The sequence below is a fragment of the Poecilia mexicana genome, unplaced genomic scaffold, assembly GCF_051168715.1.
Source record: "Poecilia mexicana isolate PSO_F unplaced genomic scaffold, ASM5116871v1 scaffold_4, whole genome shotgun sequence".
Classification (NCBI taxonomy): domain Eukaryota; kingdom Metazoa; phylum Chordata; class Actinopteri; order Cyprinodontiformes; family Poeciliidae; genus Poecilia; species Poecilia mexicana.
The window spans coordinates 14,283,903-14,303,151 of NW_028263373.1; positions in this window are offsets into that span (position 1 = coordinate 14,283,903).

Genomic DNA, 19,249 nt, shown 5'->3' on the forward strand with positions numbered 1-19,249 from the left:
AAAAAATGGAACAAATGAAATATTAAAAAAGTTAACAAGTGTGACACAGAAAATGCACAAATATTGATAGCTAGAGGGCTGGTTACATGTTGCCATCAAATCAGAGGAGAATGCACGATTTCCATCGGAGATTGTCTCATAAATCATAATTATTGAGTTAGCGCGATCTCTCCTCCCAATTAGCCATGTAACATTGTTTGAGAAGAATGGCAGAGAGGAACAAGAGAAGTCCTCCTGATGTCCAAATGTAAAATCCCGACAAACCTTCCTCATGCATGCGCCCAGGTTTGCCAAATCACTCCGGTTCTGATGGACCTCGCTACAATAAGCTGATGTATAGCAAAAACATACACATTCTGCAGAGGATGACTTGAATAATGTACCAAACTATGTAGATATATCACTGTCAGGACTTCCCTCCTCCTCATCCAATCCCTCTTTCTTTCCTTCTCTCTCTCTCTCTCTCAATGTCTGCCTCCACTCTTGTCAGTTGCCCTAGCACACAATTACTGTGCGTGATTGCTATCAGGCGGGACGGTCGGGGAGGCTCCCAAATTAGGGCCTAAATAGGATTTCCTACACGGCGAAGGGCACAGGCCTGGACATGGTAATGAAAGCCTATACATCACAATCAGGCCGACAATCCTATTCATACTGCAACACATTACTCTCACTCCTCATAATTATAGAGGGGTGACAGACGGGCCTGTGAGGCACGGTGGAGGAGCAGCGAGGTGGCAGCAGGAGGGGGAAGTATAGCTGGTTTTTGAGTGGCTTCCTCTCCTCACTCACGTGATCTCCTGATACCTGCACTGACCAGATTAGGTGGGTTCAGTTCTGCTCAGTTCTACCATGCAGATGCAGTATGCCAGGCGCGTCAAACTCATTTTCATTTTGGCCCTTGTTAAGGCCACAAATGTCCTCAAAGGGCCGATTATGACAGAGTGTTTAGATAAAAATACCCATTAATGAAGTGTTAAAATATTTAAAAAAATAGCTGCCTGTATACAATGAGTACTTCTTAAAATTAAATAATATTGGACATTCACATTTATGTAATTTGGCACTCTACAGATAAAAACTTGTTTCATTTGACTGATAAAATGATATTTAAAAATATCACGTCTTAACACTTTTAAGGGTCTCGAGTTTGACACTGTGCAATATGGAGTGATGAAGGAATTAGAACAACTTGTGAAAGTCTGAGTGTTTTAGTTTTAATTTATTATTTTATGTGGACAGAAGGACAATACGGAAAAATGCAACCAATTTAAAACAGGAGAAAAGACATTTTAACATGTAATTTTCCGAAAACAATATAATTTATGGTGAGCAATACTTCAGAAGGTTAAAATAGCACATCAAGTTCAATTGATTCAAATGCTTTTGCTCAGTATTTTTGACAGAAATGTGGCGGTGGATTGGAAGATTGTGTTCAGGTGCGATTGTAACACTCTGCCATGTTACCTGGACAGAAGATCTGCAAAGCAGGAGACAGGTAAACAAATAAATACACTGATACTCCAAAACCATGACAATATAGGAGCAAATTAAAGAGATCTCAGAGGAATAATGAATTATTCTGGCCAGTTTATGGAAAATATTCTACAAGTGGAGAAAATTCAGACCAACTACCACATTCATCTTCCGACAATCCAACAGTTCACCTTGAAAGCAGAAGGCAAGATGCTTAAAGAAGCAGCAACTTACTTAAGCTGCTACTGCTACTGTTGATATGTAAGTGCATGTCTGTACAATCAGAAAGAGACACAAGTTAAATTTTCATGGGAGGCAAACAATATGGAAACCTTTGCTTTCTGGGAGAATCAGACTGACGTTTTCCAGAGAATACCTTAAATTTGTTGACTTCCTTCATTTGTTGAGTAAAACAAAGCAATTTTTTTTGTCTTCTCAGAGAAATAAAACACTTTCTTTTAAGTAAGTGGATAAAAAGCAAATATTAGACATCAATGCGTGAACGTTTCTCACTCGATAGCAACATTTAATGGGAAAAGGTCCTAATTTTTTCACATGACAAGATCTGCACTGGAATTTAGGCATCTTTTCCCCAGTGGAACAATTCTTCCACTGGGACAATGACTGCATCTTCCATCAGAATGACTGACACAAGCACAAGCACCCACACATGAACCAACTCCCCCCTTCACACTGAGACATGTGATGAGAAGTGTGTGTGTGTGTGTGTGTGTGTGTGTGTGTGTGTGTGTGTGTGTGTGTGAGGGGGGTGGAGGGGCTTTTTTGCGATCAATACCCTGAGTAGGAATCAGCGATGGGAAGAATAAGACAATGGCCTATCAGATTGAGGTTGACTTCTCCTTGTATGTGTGGCAGTCCTGCAACAATAGATTGGCCCAGAAATCCGATGGCACTTGCCGACAGAGGGAAAAAAGTGGGGAGACAGATGAAAAGAGAGATTGCTAATGCTCTTCAAGCAGGCATTTTAATCTGTGACACTGGAGGGATTTGGTGAAAGCCATTATCAAACAGCGACCCTACCACCCCACCTTCCTCTCTGCCCTTTTTCTATTCTGATAAGCAACCTTATCAGAGCACTTCGCGGAGAACACGGATGTGCCTGTGTGTGTATGCGTCCACGTGTGTGCATGTGTTTGTGCTGCTAAATAGGATATTCCAAATGGGATGCATAGGCTCCAAGAAAGCTCTACTTTATCGATGTAAATCAATTTAAGAACTCAGTCAAATGGTAAGCATGGCAAAGTGGATTCAGATCACAATAACCTGGATCTCTGCAGAAACAAACGTGTCCCACAAAGAGACAGAATGAGCTTCGTGGTGTGCATTCACTGCCGAGGCCTGGGGGGAGAAGCAACCTTGATATTGTCTCTTCATGAGTGTCTAACCTGCAGATGACTCCCATCTTATGACTGCATCACAGTATGAACTTAAAGATAAATGAGATGAAGTTAAGTTTCTGCTCGCCACAGATTCCATTTGTAGAGTGACTTGCAAAAGTTTTCAAACCCCTTGAACGTCTTCACTTTTTGTCACATTTTTATTGGAATTCTGCACAAGAAACCAATAAAGGCTGATGTGCAAAGTTAGTTTCTGCCGCACATACATTTCTGCATGTGGACCAAAAGGTTCAGTTCAGATGAGACTTCTCAGGCCTTTCTTTTAATGAAGCTATTTTAAATACCAAAGCCTTCCCTTAGTATCTACAGCACCTGTAGCAACTGCTTGATGCTATCATGCCAATATGGACCAAAATCTCTAAGGAATGTTTTTGATACTTGGTTTAATCTGGGAAATGGAAAATTAAAGCCAGTTTAGAGGGCAAAAGGGATCCAAACACATACTAGAAATGTGTACCTAATACAGTGGCCAGTAAGTGTCTATCATCTGTCTTCAAAATGGTGGGGGTTGACTGGTGTGTGCTTGAGTGAGTGTGCAGAGATTCACATATTTGCATGTGAGTAAAGCCTCTGTATGTTTGGTGTGTATGCGTCTGCTCAACATGGTGTCCCTTCTATGATCAGGACAATCCATCAGGCTTTGCTGCTCATTAATCACCAGGCAGACACGCACACATACACACACACACACACACACACACACACACATACACACCTTTGGGATCAGGGCAGGCAGTGATGAACAGTGAGGTTAGTTTAGTGGAGCACTAACACCTGCACCACAGAGAGCAAATAAGTCCAACATGACGTGAAAAACCTGCAGTGACAGAATCTGCAACTCAAAAATCTAATTCAAACTTGTACTGCATTAAAGGATTATCCTTTATATTCTAATAAGAAATTGACACATTTTTACTTGCACACCATAATGAGTACTTTATTTGATGTATCTATATTTTCATCATGTGATGTAGTAGCTGAAGTCTACTTTTCATCTTAGTCTTTGTTCTCACAGTTTCAGTTTGGTGAGAGTTTTGCTGAGTCTTAACACCTACATCTGAATGTTTTACAAGAAGTGTTGGAAAGACGTGGCTAATTCTTCCTCACGCATAAGTTAATTTAACTGCTTTATTTTTATTTGGACCTGAAATTTGTTAAAATGTTCTTAGAGAGCCATTTTGAACACATGTTGTGAACTCTTAAGGTTCTAAAGTTACAGGATTTTTAATTTGATGTTGGATGTACTCTGTGTGTTGGCCCCTACATGTACCTGTCCTATCCAGACTGAAGCTAATTTACTGCTGGGAAAGTGTTGCCTGAGCTTAACAAACAATGGTCGTCCATGGACGTCTTATTAATACCCATTTCAGGTTGGCCAGTCTTTATCCTGATTTAGCCAAGAAGAAATCTGTGAACGTTTGACTTTTTCAGCCTAACTGTTCTGTAAAAAGTAGCCTAGACAGAGACGTTGCAGAGCCGCTTTTTAAGCCTTTATGAGAAAGGCAGACAGTTTTTTAAACCTCATTCAGACACCAAGTATCATCTTGATATGAACTGTTATTCACTTTTCAACAACATTTATGTGATTACATTTAAGGCAAAGTCTTATTCTCTGTATATTGAGAGCAACATTTTTCTCTTGCTCAGAAATTACTTTGCCAAGTTTTTGGAATCAATAAGACATTTACTTAAAATAAAACATACACTAGCCAATGTCTTTCTGAACCATCACAGTCAGTTTGACAGAGGTGTCGAGCCTTGAGTGCGGCTTTATCCACTGGATATCTTCAGGAGTATGGATGAAAAAAAGGCCCTTTGAGTTTTATACCCTCTGTTAGGATGCATGGCCTTCAGTGCAGTTCCTGTTTCAAACTGTGGTTGTTGCTGCAGGTCAGATTTTCCTCTATTTAACCACTGCACAAGAAGAAATCTGTAGATGAAGTGAATCCAAGTCTAACTACAAAATTTGCTCTTACAAGCCATTTTTATAGACATGTAAAATGTTGTAATAGATATTTTCTCTGTGTTTACATTCAACCATGCATTTGCTTGTAAAAACTAACATGCATCGAGAACCCTATCACGGTTTTCTTCCTGCTTGTTTAACACCATTCTTTAAGTTACAGAAATGGTGTTTTGCACATCCTGCAGCAGATGTAAACCATGTGCAGTCAGGATTGTAAAAATATCTTTGTTCTTTTGCAGCTTTAGTGTGGCATTTAGTTTCAAAATTAAAGATTTTGCTTTTTATTCTATAAAGTTTATTACAGTATATGTATATGACTGATATAAGTAAAAAAAATCTTACACCAGTCATAGCAGGTAATGGTGAATTATCTGCTAGACTAATGTTTGTCTGACCATTTTGTGGATGCTACTTTGATACATATCACCTGAATATATGTTGCTACTGATCAAATTTGTCCCTTGGTGATAGCGCTTCCAAATAAACTTTTGTTCCATTATTTTGGTTTGGTTTTTATGTCCTTTCAGTAGGAAACAAGCAGAATGTTTTTGCCCTTTAACAGTAACAAATGTGTTGTCACTAAGGATCTGAACGCACAAATGTGGCTGCTGGTGATCTTAGACACTACAGGACTCTGCAAATTTCTTGAGCCGATATTTCATTGCGAGTGTGTCACCGTTGGATGGTGGATGCCACCTTTACAGTCTGGAAGTCTCGTCTGTGTCTCCATTTGTGGCCTCTCACTATGGATCATCAGATCAGGGCGGAGCAGCCCTCCATAGAACCAGCGTAGTGGCTAATTCAGTATTGATCCTGGCCTCTGGACCAATTTCCACTACTGTTTGGTTTGGGACTACAGTTTCGGTCATGCTCTGCCTGTCCCTTAGAGGCCAGGGAGAAATCTCTGCTGCTCTCTTATCACTCAGACAGAAATCACACTCGCAAAAAAAAAAAAAAAGTGTGTGGAAGGGATAGAAATGTGGAGTGAAAGGCGAGAGGATAGTGCTGCTGGCTTGCAGAGAAAGGGGGGGAGAGGTCATTAGTGAGTGGTGATGAGTTCTTGACTTTGAAAGAAGCCACTTTCAAGCTTGTGTGAGTTTGTAGTGCATTATGTAGTCTCCACCAGGGATCTGCAACTCCAGTCCTTGAGGGCCACAGTCCTGCAACTTTTGGATACATTTCTGGTCCAACACACTTGAATGGAGATTGAATTACCTCCTTGGTATATTAGTAAGTTTTGGAAAAACCTGTTCATTAACCATTAATTCTGGTGTATTGGAGCAGATGCATCCAAACATCTGGAGTTCTTTAGTGCCACTCTCCTGAGATGTTTGTCTGGTCTATGTTTAGCACCTGTGGACTGATACCTACCGATTCTGAGTCAGGAAAAAATTAGAGTTGAGTTGTCATCAGCAGGTAGAGACATTACACAACTATCTCTGTTGGAAAAGGGGACACATACGTCTCGACGTCTGGTTTGTTCCCTGTTCTCCATGATGTTGTTTGTTCTGTAATGTTCTCAAAGAAACTTTTAAAGCTTTACAAGAACAGCTGTGTTTATACTGAAAATGACTTGTATGCAATATTTTTGCACTATTCTGGGTGACCCATGAATGCAATCACTGCACTATTATGGGTAAGGACATGAATACAGCGTTTTTCAAGCTAAGTTTGTAAAAAACAAATGAAACAACAAAAAATGCCATATAAAATCATGTTATTTTACATTGCAATCATGAACTACTTTGTATTCGTTTCTGACAAAAATCCTAGTTGAGTGAATTGAACTTTGGATCTGCAAAGTGGCAAAGTGTTACTTTCGCAAGATTCTCCCTGAACTACCAGCTTTTATTTATTCATTTTTGCTTTACTTGTTCTGGTTCCTCGCTGACCGGGACACAGAGGTCAGTTCTTCCTGAAGGTTACTGTGGGGCTTTGGGTGGAAAGGGTGATATGACTGGAGGGGATTCATTAGGATTGTATGGCTAAGTAAATGTGTGTTGACCCAGGCCAGTGACAGCCAGACACACACTCCTGATGCTCCAATCCAATTTCTTACACACACCCACAGACGTAAGAATGGATGAGATAAAGCACCTCACATTCCTTGTATACCTCCTTTCTTCCCCTTACCTCTTCTTCTCTCTCCTTCTCCATTGCTGCTGTCTTCACATTGCTGTCCTCAACTTCTCTCCTCTTTATCTTCCCACCTCTCACTCCGCATCCATGCCTGTGTGTCCTCTCCTTTCCCTGCCTGTCCCTTCTGCCTCTCCCACGCCAGCTTGCCTCTGTCTCCCTTTTTCTTCCTTTCGAGGAACAACATTCCTTGGACTAATTGTGATTCTGTCAGCAGGTAAATGCTTTGTGACCGGTCGCTGACAGTCACGCCAGCCAGCCAGCCAGCCCCCACCCCCTCTCCTTGGTTGCCTCTGACAGTCATTGCGAGGCAGACGGGACTGCTCCGGCGACGCTGGCAGTCAGTTGGAAGGCAGTGTATATGGACGTGGCCTCTCAGCTGAATAGCGAGACTCCAACTGTCTGCGAGTGTGTGACACTCCCATTACCCTGCCACAGAAAAAGGTAGACAGCCAAAGAACGGCTGGATAATGCACTGTCTGACTGACAATACACTTTACCCCTCACACACTGTGCTTCTCACCTCGTCTCTGGGCCGATGACAACGTCGACTTGATACTGTCAGGTTCGGAGGCAGCCGGTGCGACATGTCAGCGCTAACACTGTTGACTCCTGATGTTTAACATGAGAGCAAATGCAAAGGAGGCTGGAAATGGAAAGTGATGATGAATGATGGATTAGAGAGAATACAGGAAAAGCAGTATTTTCATCGTGAGTCCCAACACCTGTCATGAAGAAAGCTTTTCTGTTGCAAGCAACAAAAAAGCTGAAATAAGATTTTATTATAAAACTGTCGACAATATTTTCTAGGAAAAAGGAAAATGTGTCTCAGTGCAGCGCTTTGACGACCACGCTTGGCTAATTAAAGCCGGCTGTTGACAGTTGTCAACATGACCCTCAGCGTGATGCTCCCCAGAGGGTCTTGTTAGCATGCTAATGCTAATCCCCTATGACGGCGGACAGGGCAAAGATGTCCCCTGTAGCTCCGGCTGCTGTGACCCCAGCATTTGGTAGGACAAGCACGGTGATGTGCTAACATGGAGATGTCCCCATGTGCATGTCACACATCTGTAATTAGAAAGAAGGGGCGTTCAGTGGGCGAGCTTGAGGGGACACTCGATCTGTGCTCTCAAAAAGAGCAGTCTGCGTCTGAAACTGACTTAAAAAAAGAGCAGCTGGTTTTAAAAGCATTTAAAGAGGAATTTAACTCCAGAGAGCTTCTGCTAGAGGATGGATGTGAGTGGATATATTAAGAAAGTCAACACAGGCTGTGAAAATTTGGGATAGCCCTTTAAATTTTGAGTTTTTTTTTTTTTTTTTTTTTTTTTAAAGAAATAGTTATAAGACTAATTGAATTGTACTTAGAACAACACATGAAACAAAAAAATAACCCTTCCTGGGAGAGAGATAAGTTTGAACACCTTACCTCTAAAACGCTAATTCACAAATACTTAAGTGAGACAGTTCCTCCAGCCGTCCACCCATCTCTGATATTGGACAGCTGTACTTCCTGCCCTACTCCCTGCTTCCAGCTGTGAAGTTTTTGATGGATTTCTTTCATATATGTCATGCTCACCCCACGGCTTCTCAATGAGATTAAGATCTGGGCTTTGACTCCGCCCATGACTTTCTGTTTTTTGAATGCCTTTTTCCTGGAATATTATAGTGAAGAGTCTGTCAGTTAAGAGAGTTGTCTTTGTGTGTTTAGGCTGTATCAGGTTGCAGATTTCACAGAGACGTAGCATCTTCAGGAGTTGCAACAATGAAATGAAGGATTCTCGGGACATTTACAGAAACAAACAGGGTTCCTGCTCACAGCATTACGCTCAGAAAGCCACAGCGATGTTTCTAATCTGAATACATATTTCAAACACGGCGTCAACCAGAAACTTACAGGACACATAAGTCTAATTTTATGCTCATAAATTGTTTATCTTTTTGGTGTCTAAAAGGAGATGCATCTGTGACTTACTTTTATGTCATTCGATGTCTAAATGTTGTATTCTGTTTTATTGATTTTTAGAATTGGTTGGTGGATTGTGTTACTTTAAAAGACCCAGTGTGTCCAATGCAAACTGTGAGAGACAGTTAGCTAAATTAATTAGAATTTTCACATCCACCATATTTAGTTCATGTTGGAAAATGTTTGGGAAAAACCTTATCCCATTATGTCTTCTCTTCTAGTGTCCAGAGAATTCAAACCCAGGTCTTTCATGCATTTCAGTCTGGCCTTTATGTCTTCTTATAGAGCAAAGGGGTTTTCTCCTGTCACACCTCTAATTGTACGGGAATGCACTTTAATTTTAACAGGAGCCTACTCTGGGTCCTGTGATAACATTTTAGAATTTGGAGGCTTCTTTTAACATTTTGATTTACTATTATCTCAAATGTTTGCTACTGTTAAACATGTTAGAATGACCTACAGGCTGGAGTGTCCTAGTTTTTCATGACTGTACCGTCTCTGCTTTATTGCCATTCCAACTAAGAGAAATGAAAGGAGAGTTCCCACACCTGTTTCTCTCCCCCCCCCACCCCCCTCCAAGGGAAGGTCAAGGACACATGTATATTCATGGAGGAGCCTGGCACAGGATCGATGGCTTTTAATTGTTTTCTTTTGGTTGTTGGAGGGACGTGCCAGCGTCTATTGATCTATTTGAACAGAGGCCACTCACAGAGCACGACGGAGAGACCTTTCACTGACTGAACACCAATACCACGTCTGTGTGAGCGGGGGCCCAGGACTGTGCGGTGATTAGGGTTTTAACACACAAAATCACAGCCTGCATGAAAGAGCCTCATGGGGGATCGAGGGAGATAGACAGAAATGTGGAGCAGCAGAGGTGCTATAGACAAGGGTCACACTTAAGTTCATTTAATTGATGTGTCACACAGAAAAACATATGGTTTTACACCTCTACAGAAAGAATAAATAAATGAAAATTTTAATTTTTTTTTAAATTTTATTCTATTTTCAGGAAGTTTTTGTTCCAACATCATTTCCTGATAATAAAACACAAAATCATGTTACAAGTGAGTATTTCCAGGGCTATTAATATGCTATGTTGTTGTTTCATAAGATTTCAAAGGTAAATATTGTATTTTTTGTTGTTAAATACACAACCCACATACAGCAGAATCTGGTTTTTGCAATCAAAAGATCAGCTAGGAAAAGATATTGCAAATTAAGTTTGGCTGTAAATATTTCAATGTATTTTATTTGTTTATTCTTAACATTTGACCCCTTATAAAAATATAGATTGAATTTAATTTTGATAATTAACAAATATGAACTGTCAAGAAATCAGATTATATTTAAAAAAAATTGACCATCCATCCATCCATCCATCCATCCATCCATCCATCCATCCATCCATCCATCCATGATGGATGAAACTCCATCTGTTTTGTGTTTATATTTTTAAAGTTTTATATATATATATATATATATATATATATATATATATATATATATATATATATATATATATATATATATATATATATATATATATATATATATATATATATTCAGTGACGTGCATCATGGAAAAATAATATAATAATAAAACCATTTATATTGCTATTTTCACCCTGTGGTTTGTACTATAAGGTATCTATTTTTTTTTACTTAGCGTAACCAATTCTGATTATTTTTTCTTCAAAATCGCTGGATTTTGGCATTTTCCCATTCAAATGCTCAGAAGCGAAGCCGGTGAGGCAGCAGTGAGCTGAGCCTCACCTGGGATTGCGCAACCTCTCACTAACTGCACTGGCTGCCATTCTATGGGAGCACTTTCGTCCTGTCTGTACGCCGGTAATAAAATGGCCAAAAAACATTTAGTATATGGACTGATTTTCCATAATTTCGCGTATGTATATAATGTACAGTGTTTTTTTTTTGTCACCAACTGTGTGTGTATAGTGTTTTGTGTGCGGAGGGACGATCAGAAACGGCAGATAACAGACTCCAGGGGAGGCAGGCAATTCTCTTGCCTCATGGCAGGGGGCGCTCATGATCCCAGATATTGTGACTGCACAACTGCAGAGTAAGACACAGTGAGCTAGCCATGTAGCTAGCCATACAGTAAATAAGTAAAGTACAGCGATATATTTGTTTTCTCCTCTCTTCCGACGTAAACATGAAAGACTACATTTCTACAGTTAAACAGTTTTCTAAAGTGGATTTTCATTTGAAGCAGGAGATAATAACTAAAGGAAGACCAACACCAGAGCTGAAAGTTTTGCTTTGAGAGTTTGACGATTCTCAAACGGAGTAGAGGATAGACGTGGCTTTGGATGAACGGATATTTTTGTGCAGAATTAGCGGTGCATGGATTTCATTGATAGATAAAGGTAAGACAGAAATAAGATGTTTTTTTTTTTTTTTGTTTTGTTTTATGAAATGTGCGTTTTTTGGGCTACAGTTTGTATGTCTAAATAATTCAGTAAAGTAGAAGCGGTAGCTAATCTACCACAGCAATTATTTACTAATTAAACATTAAGCCTAAAACGTACTACAACAACAGACTGAATATTCTGTTCTGTGTGCAAAATTCTTGAATGTTTTTTGGTGTTAAATCCTAAAACATGAAGTGGCATTGTTGCCAGTTGCTATGGCAACGAATCTGCGTAGCCTAACGAGTACAGATCACTTTGCTGTGGATCATAGCACGAAATTAATACCTACATTTCTAAGTTTCACTGAGTTAACGCGGCTATGGATGACATTAGTCTTTTTGCCCTCCAGCGTTGTATGCTTGCGTGAAATTTCCGTATGTCCAATAACATGCATGGCGTCTAAGTCATAAGTCAGTCCCTCACCACGTCACTGCACGTCACTGGTATATACATATATATATAAATTATCTACTTTTTATTTTTAAGTTTAATTTATAGTTGTATCATGGATCCTCACTTTATTATAATTTTTGTCATTGTAGATTAGCTTTTTTTCCCTCAAGTTTATCTTGCATGGATTCTTTATTGCTGTATATTTGTCTGCAGCTCTGTTGGATTGAGGTCTGATTACTTTGAAGGTCATGGGAGTACACCAAACCCATCTTCATCTCAAATTGGTTCACAAAACCAGTTTGAGTTGCTTTGTGTCATGGTGCATTGCAGGTAATAGTCAGCAGAAGACAGGTTCACTTCTATTGGTCATTTAGGAATGAACAGCACTTAGGGTGTGGTTTTAAGATTATGCTTAACAAGGGACTCAAAGTTAAAAAAAATATCCTTCACACAATTATATCACCACCGCTTTCTGATGGATCATCAGTTTAATTTTGTTTCCATCAAATTCTGATCTTATCTCAATGTTTCAATTGAAATCAAAAACACATCAGACTGTTTTCCCAATCTGTTATTGTAGTTTTGGCCAGTCTGTGTAAATTGACTGGCCAGTCTGTGGCCAGTCTGTGTAAATTGACTGTCTGTGGCCAGTCTGTGTAAATTGACTGTCTGTGGCCAGTCTGTGTAAATTGACTGGTTGTAGAAGTCACCTTGGTGACTTCGACAACCACAAAAATAAAATGTGATTACTTTTTTTGTTTGTTTTTTTTTTGTTTTTATTTAGACCTCTGGCCGATTATCTCATATGGAGATGTAAACCCTATTTGGAACCATGTAACACTTAAAAATAAGAGGGAAAAAACTATGTCCAGCATTGTTAATAGTGGTAAATCTAAAAAAAATTAGCACCTCTCACTGGTTTTCCTAACTTCTACAAATTGAAGGTAGGCTTATTGTTGATCTTTGAAAGAACAGTTTATTTTGGTTTAAAGAAAAGCTGAATTCAAATATTGTAGCATGAAATGTGGAGGTAGTTTCCCAGTGAACTTGAAACCACACAGAAAAATTATTCTTTGTTCCTTGAAAAATGAGAAAGAAATGTTCACTTTCCATTGAAGGCATGCTTTTCAAGACTGAAAAGCTTTTTTTTTTTCTACAAAGAATCTTAAAACAAATCATTAGCGTTTCGACAGAGCTGTATTCTTTTGCAAAGGATTGATATGAAAATGTTTGCACTGTGAATATGCGGATGAAAGCTTTCACCTGCCTCCCAGGTCAAGCAGATCATTCCCCTGCAGAGATTATCCCCTTCAGAGGTCTCCTTAATCTATTTCATTTGTTCTTCTGTAGCTGGCTGAGTTTGTCAATTTGAACAGGAAAAAGTTGGGAGAGCAGGCAGCAAGAGGGTGCACAGACTGGAATATTGGCGGGAGGGGCGAGAAGATAAAAAAAGATTGTGACAGTCATCCATTTGACCTAGGCTGTTGAGTGAGCTCAGTCTGGCTTGTCAAATCTCTGTGCTAACAGTGAATAGCCATATCTGTGCAGAGCATAGAGGGGTGTCATGCACTATGGTTTCATGGTTCAGGATAAGGCTGGATAAAGCCATTGGAAGAATGACACACACACACACACACACACACACACACACACACACACACACACACACACACACACACACACACACACACACACACACACACACACACACACACACGCACGCACGCACACGCACACACACTTTTAAGTCTTTGCTTCTGTCTCACCCCATGACTGAAAAGAGTGAGGACACATTTCAATCAGCTCAGTCTGTTTCTATGAAAACTGACTGTGGGTGAAAACTTCTGCAGGATTTTAAAGAGAGGAAACCATTTCTTGCTCCCAGATTAAAGCCTGTACCCTCCAATTACTGAACAATGAAGACCTTCCACTGCTCCCCCTTCTCTTCTCTCCTCTCTCTATGTCCCTGTAATAACCTCATCTACACACACACACATACACACACACATTGGGCCTATTACTGCCTCATTAGCCTGAATCATGCAAGAATTAGACTCCAGCCTGCTGACAATTGCAAAGAGAATGGGTCTTTTTTTGTCTCAGGAGTCAGGGGTTAAGTTACCAATCAAAATAGCCGGGCAGATGTATTGAGACGTTTTAATATTGCCCACTGTGGAAGCTCGAAAAATTTTAATCTCACTGTGGTGCCGCTGCCCCTTAAGGCAACTCAAATAAGAGAGCGCGGGGGGTGTTGGTGTTCAAAGAATTGATGTACCCGGTGGCATTTGGATAATTGTGTTGGAATTGCTGCCACCTTAAACAGCTTTCATGCAGAGCATCCCCGTCTTTATTTAACATTGTTGCTTGTTTAAACTACAGATTTCTTTGTTTTCTCGCAACCCAGTGAAGGAATAAAAAAAAAGCACAAGGGAGCTGTGTAACATGGAAACTAATCAGTTCCTGGACAACGTGGGCCAGGTGTTCCTGCGTTTAATAGTATGTAAACTGCCAAGGGAAAAAGCAATGTTGTCTAGCTTCAACAAAAATCAGCTTATGCTCTGTCGGCGCACAGTCTCACAACACAGTTTAACATGCTGTAAAGCTGATTTATTCCTGTTTTACCTGTCAGAGCGCCGTTTCTCCTCTTCATTTCGTTTGTCTGCACGTGGTAGCCTCCTTTTCATCACCCGCACGCTCCCTCCCCATCGCTGTGGTCTTGTCCTCTCTCAGGGTTCAGACTAATGACTAGTGACAGTCCACTGAGGGGAGCGAGCTGTTTGCAGTCAGCAGTGCGTTTGTTGGTAATTATTTTCCAGAGTGTCACATTAGTGTCAGCCTCGTGGCTGTGAGAGAGCAGTGAAGGCCCTGGCTGGCGGGATGGGTGAGGCGGAGGGGGGATATGGAAAGGGTGTGATGTTTGGTGGTGGGCAGTGGTGTATTTATGTGTGTAAATTGGAGTGGCGGTGCCGAGCCGAGGACACGAGCGGTCACTGCTTTGTCTGACCTATAGCGATACACCAGACTTGACACTATGGGGATGGAAATGAGCAGGGCGAAGCATATCTTTGCAAGGATTTCTACAACTTTCAAAATGCATCTGCTCCATTGAAGCACTATAGTCTTAATTACAAGACGTTTTATCAACATTTGACAGACCAACACAAAGTAGTCTAGATACAGAAAGTCTTTTGAGATATATCGCTGCCAGCTTTGCACATTTAGAGACTAAAATGTTTGCCCATTCTCAGCTCTTTCCGTAGAATAGAATCTCCACAGCATAATACTGCCACTACCACATTTCACCATTGGTGGTTTTTTGCAGGAGGATGTGTATGTTTACCATTCAAGGTGCGGGCCAAAATGATTACATTTCGGCCTCATTTGACCAGAACACCTCTTCAAATCCCTTGAGTGGCGTGTGGAAAACTTCAAACTGTTGAGAAAATCAAGAAAATCAAACTCAGAATCTCCTTTTGAAAGTATTTGACCCTGCTTTTCTTCAGATGAAAGCTGAAAAAAAGATCAATCTTTGTTTTCTAAGGTTGTTTAGACTCTTGAAAGCTCTAAAATGTACATCAGTCTGTTACATCTAACAATCTACAGTTTACAGCAGATATATACGCAGCATATAGTATGCTGCAGGAATGAAACAATTGCTTGACTAAGCAGTGCTGTTAAGTAGCTAACCCACAAATTCAGAACATCATGAAACACTTTTTCATTCTGTAGATACTTTTGTCAGGAAGTAAAAAAAAATTCGTCACCAGTCACTTTTCAAATGTAGCAGTTAAAAACTACAGAGCCGGTCAATATAAAATAAGCAGCCTGCAGAGCCTAATTTTGACAGAACAATTGCTTAATGTTGGTCATATCTTGCCTCATACACAATACCTGCAGAGCTTTGGTTGTGACACTTTAACATCAAAGCGACAAAGTTCAAACAATGTTGGTCCAATGAATGCGGTGTGCTGTGAACGTAAGAACATACAGAATACCTGTGTGCACGTGTGCGGGTGTGTGTGTGTGTGTGTGTGTGTGTGTTTGGTGGCGGGCAGTCAGCAGGCCTCTTGGGAGGAAGCGATCAATGATTGAGACCATAATGCCTCTCTCTGTATTCATGCTCACATCCTCACTCACTGGCCGCTTTTGGGAGCTGTCTCTGTCTCTCTTGTTCTCTCTTGTGTGTGTTGTGCACACACACAACACACACACACAGACGCACAAACGCACGCGCGTGTAGCACGCTTCCACTTTTACCCACACGCCTGCACACATTGTCACATGTTCGACAGCTCATCTCTCACACGTTCCCTTCCACTCCATCTTGTCGCTGTCTGGTCGATGGCCTCTCTCTGTGCCTCACTTCCCCGATGCTCAGTTCGCTGGCAGACTTCTCTGCTCTGGCGCTGTCTCTCCCTATGTTAATTTAGTAGCTAACCTCTCTCTCCATAGCAGTGCTACCAGACAGTCTTCTGTGTTGATATACTGAAGAAGAGTGCAGCACTGCGCTGAACAGCCACAGCTGACTCCAGAGGACTGAGAAACTCTTCGTTTGCAGCACTGATTGTGTGGGAACAGGGATCCTGGCGGCACATTTTGCGTCATAATCTCTGAAATATCAAATCCTCGTCCAGTCTGTTGGAATAAAAATAACATTTTCACCCGTTTGTGTATTATTTTGCTTTTTATTTGGTCATGGATTTTGCTGACAGCCTTCAGTAATTAGACATTATGAGTCTCACAGCAAAAGCAAAAGATCACTAATTGGTGTATGGAAATGATTGCAGCAGAAACTTAATTTACTCTGTGATCTGGGAAGAAAAGGAGGGGGCATAAAAGAAATAAAAGCATGATTATTTATTGTTCACTACTCCAATTACATGCTGAGAAAGTTAAAAGACTCCTTGGATGACCTCTGGCACACTAATAAAAGAAGTGAAGAACTCTCATTGTGGTGATTTAATTAGTCTGAACTCATCTCTTGCTTGTTGGGAATTACGCCGTAGACAACAGCAGCGAAGGTGTGAAATTAAAATATATTAAAACAGCTTGAAAATAGCTGGAACCTCAATGCCCGAACAGAAGAAAGCAACAGTTTCATCACATAAAGCAGAACTTGTAAAATGTAAAAGCGGGAGTGTTAAGATGTTTCCCTTTGACTGTGCATGGCGGTCGAGAAGACAGCCAAGTGACTCACCTCCTGCCAGAAAACGAAAGCGCACAATTAACATCGCGTCCCATCATCCTCAGCTGAGCGGGCAGGCTCGTAATTGGCCGGCTGACCAGCCTGCGTGGCTCCGGGTGGCAATTTATTCTGGGAGCCGTGCAGTTTACCCTGGGCGGCTAACGGCCCCTGTGCCATAACCTGGCTCAGGCAGCGGGGACATCATTAACACTTCACTGGGCCTGCAGGACACACACCCATCATCCACTATACACCACCCACCGCCACTAGCACACGGGGCAAATTGGAGGAACAGGGAAGAAATAATAATCATAGTGTCGATGGAGACAGTCGTACTGAGTGTGCTCAATGATCAGCTTTCAAATTGGGATATTTCTGGGATTTTTCACTGAAAGAGAAGGAGATTCTGTTAAAGGGTTATTCTAACCTGAGGAGAACTTTTTGGAGCTGATTATGAGTGAAAACGGAGGACATTTCGTCCTCCACCAGATCTTATTTTGGGATTTGGTGTCTGTGAGGAGGTCTGCTGGCATGTGGTTGATCCCTGAACCTTGTGTGTGTGCTTGTGTGTGTGTGTGTATGTGAGTGAGAATGGAGCTTTTCTAAGAGTAATGACCTTGCCTTGTCACAAGGAAGACATGTGTTGCACACTCCTACATCAGACTGAGGGCAGCACGGTTATGGAGTCTGTCTCGGCTCTCGTTTATTTGTCCGTTTAAAGGTCTCCATCTGCCGTCTGGCCCACCTCTTCAACCAACCGGCTGTCTTTAAGTGTGAGAGAGAAGGATGTACACATGGGAAGCTTTATCACACTTTGAGGAACAAATGTGTTGATAACCTGTTCTGGTCACACTTATAATCCTTTATTGAAAAACCCTTTGAGCATTTCAGCATTACGTTTTCCCCAGTAGGCGTCCGTCGGTGTTCCACATCTTCACTTGATAATATCCCCTCACTCTGTCATGCAAACCTTCTCCAAATCTTCTAGACTGTGAGAACATCTCTCGTCCAGAGCTCCACTGTTTATGCTTGTCAGAATTAGTTCCAAACTTTGACTAGGCCAATCCCGTACATTAATTTTCTGCTGATGAAGTCATTCTCTTGTGCAAAATCATTTCACTTCATCCTCAGCTTTCTAGCAGACAGCTGAAGGTTTTGGCTCAGAACTGACTGGTGTCATGATTTCACTCACCCCCTGCTGTGACAAAATAATTAAAAAAACAACTTTAATTCAATCTTTAGGAAGCTAATCCCACAGCATGACGCTGCCACCACCACATTTCTTATGGTGCAATGTATTGTTTTTGTGCCAGACATGAAAGTTCTGGTTTTCCGTCAGAGTTGTTGTCAGCCTGTCGATTGCCTTCCTGGCCAGTTTCTAACTGTGGCCCTTTCATCAGTTTCTTGTAATGAATGTATATGTAAAGTAATATGTTTTCTTTCATCCTTTTTCTGATTGACACCTTTGTGCAATGAGCCTCCCTGCAAAATAGTGTCACAATCCCATGTACGTTCAATTTGGCTGTATGAGTTTTGTATTCAGGGATTTTGTATTTTGGGTGATCTATGTTATTTCAGCGTTTACTTGTAGTTATTATCATGTGTGTCAGGTTTCCCCTGTGTATCCACCGTGTGCTCGTTTATCAAACTCCCTCACTTTCCTAATAGTCATGTTCTTCCACACAACTGCTATGAATTGATTATAAATAAACTCATCTGGTTTCCGTGCCACTTATCACTTCTCCTTGATAAGGTAAGATAAGATAAGATAGGTTATAATTTATTAATTACAGTTTGACATAACAGCCCAGGAAATAGAAATTATCAATGTAGGTAACTTCCACTTTGTGCCTTCATGTCAAGGCACAAGCAAATGTTAAAGGGAGTGTACACTTATCCAGTGAAGTCATTGGCACACCATTAAAAATATTTCATAGGTTTGCTGGTTTTTATAAGAGCACATAAGCGCAGTATTTTTGAGTTTTAATGAGGTGTATAAATTTTCAAGAACCTATCATCAGTATTTAGTTTTATTTCTCAATTATTTGCTAGGTTTTCAGGCTGTTTGTACAACAAAAGCCAGTGATCTCCCAGTGTGTTCCCTTTGCCCCGTTTCTTCTGCTTGGCTGTGATATTCCCAATTCCCTCATTTCCCATCCCGGGCCCATGTCTCACCCTCTTATTCCACACACACACACACACACACACACACACACACACACACACACACACACACACACACACACACACACACACACACACACACACACACACACA